Below are 2500 nucleotides of genomic sequence, written 5' to 3'. Positions count from 1 at the left end.
ATCAAATATTGGCATGAAACCACCAAATCACAAAGTAAGTTAGATTTCTATTTGACCCTAAACAGAGAGTACATGGTAGCAGGATACTTGACTGCAGTGACTGATAGAAGACTGTGGAAAACGTTGACAAGGTCCAGACTGATGGACACAGCCTGGCCATAGAACCAGGGTCCAGACTGAGGGGACACAGCCTGGCCATAGAACCAGGGTCCAGACTGAGGGGACACAGCCTGGCCATAGAACCAGGGTCCAGACTGAGGGGACACAGCCTGGCCATAGAACCAGGTCCAGACTGAGGGGACACAGCCTGGCCATAGAACCAGGTCCAGACTGAGGGGACACAGCCTGGCCATAGAACCAGGGTCCAGACTGAGTGGACACAGCCTGGCCATAGAACCAGGGTCCAGACTGAGGGGACACAGCCTGGCCATAGAACCAGGGTCCAGACTGAGGGGACACAGCCTGGCCATAGAACCAGGTCCAGACTGAGAACACAGCCTGGCCATAGAACCAGGGTCCAGACTGAGGGGACACAGCCTGGCCATAGAACCAGGGTCCAGACTGATGGGACACAGCCTGGCCATAGAACCAGGGTCCAGACTGAGCGGACACAGCCTGGCCATAGAACCAGGGTCCAGACTGAGGGGACACAGCCTGGCCATAGAACCAGGGTCCAGACTGAGGGGACACAGCCTGGCCATAGAACCAGGGTCCAGACTGAGGGGACACAGCCTGGCCATAGAACCAGGGTCCAGACTGAGGGGACACAGCCTGGCCATAGAACCAGGGTCCAGACTGAGGGGACACAGCCTGGCCATAGAACCAGGGTCCAGACTGAGGGGACACAGCCTGGCCATAGAACCAGGGTCCAGACTGAGGGGACACAGCCTGGCCATAGAACCAGGGTCCAGACTGAGAGGACACAGCCTGGCCATAGAACCAGGGTCCAGACTGAGGGGACACAGCCTGGCCATAGAACCAGGGTCCAGACTGAGGGGACACAGCCTGGCCATAGAACCAGGCCTCCCAGGCAGTACTGGCTACCCAAGGAGGGCAGGCTGTGTTCACTTTGTCATCAGGGAGATGTTGAAACAGAATCTCACTTCTTATTATATTGTGAGAAATATAAACATTTAAGAGATTTTTCCTATGATAAAATAGATAATATATCCTGAGTTTATTCACCTCCCTGATCCTGAGAAACTGACATATTTATGTGGAGAGAAAAGTCAGTGTGCATTATTAGCTGCTAAATATGTTGACTGTTGTCATACGTTAAGGTAAACAAGTTCAACTGTATAGCAAACATCTCAGTGATAACATCTGAAGGATATTGCCAGCTCCCCAAGTTATTATATTATAAATTGAACTATTGTTAAATGCTTTTGATTCTATTGTTGATATATAGCTTCATGTTTTGTTGTGTATGTTATGTTTTTATACACAAACACATAATTACTATCCCATAATCACTGATACTCACTCCGCGGGGCTGGGTCTGGGTTTGGGAGCTGAACACATAATCACTGATACTCACTCCGCGGGGCTGGGTCTGGGTATGGAGCTGAACACATAACTACTGATACTCACTCCACGGGGCTGGGTCTGGGTATGGGATCTGAACACATAATCAGTGATACTCACTCCACGGGGCTGGGTCTGGGTATGGAGCTGAACACATAATCAGTGATACTCACTCCACGGGGCTGGGTCTGGGAATGGGATCTGAACACATAATCACTGATACTCACTCCGCGGGGCTGGGTCTGGGTATGGGATCTGAACACATAACTACTGATACTCACTCCGCAGGGCTGGGTCTGGGTATGGAGCTGAACACATAATCAGTGATACTCACTCCACGGGGCTGGGTCTGGGAATGGGATCTGAACACATAATCACTGATACTCACTCCGCGGGGCTGGGTCTGGGTATGGGATCTGAACACATAACTACTGATACTCACTCCGCAGGGCTGGGTCTGGGTTTGGGATCTGAACACGCAGCAACCCAGACCCCTCACTGTCAGAGATAACACTGCCTCACACTCACTTTTTATTTATTTATTTATACATAATCTGAATGTGGATTTTTTGAATGTTGATTTTATGTACTGGAAAAACTTGTCCATGCGTTTATCTTCAGTAGACTCGACTACTGTAACGGCGTGTATACAGGTCTCTCTAAAAAATCGATCAGACAGCTGCAGCTGATTCAGAACGCTGCTGCTCGAGTCCTCACTAAGACTAAGAAAGTGGAGCATATCACACCAGTTCTAAGGTCTTTACACTGGCTTCCTGTCTGTCAAAGAATTTACTTTAAAATACTGCTGTTGGTTTATAAAGCACTGAATGGTCTAGGGCCAAAACATATCTCTGATCTGCTGCTACGTTATGAACCATCCAGACCCCTCAGGTCGTCTGGCACAGGTCTGCTTTCTGTCCCCAGAGTTAAAACAAAACATGGAGAAGCAGCGTTCAGTTTTTATGCTCCACATATC

The sequence above is a fragment of the Borostomias antarcticus genome (genome assembly GCF_949987555.1).
Source record: "Borostomias antarcticus genome assembly, contig: scaffold_183, whole genome shotgun sequence".
NCBI lineage: Eukaryota > Metazoa > Chordata > Actinopteri > Stomiiformes > Stomiidae > Borostomias > Borostomias antarcticus.
Note: the sequence above shows the minus strand (reverse complement) of the source record.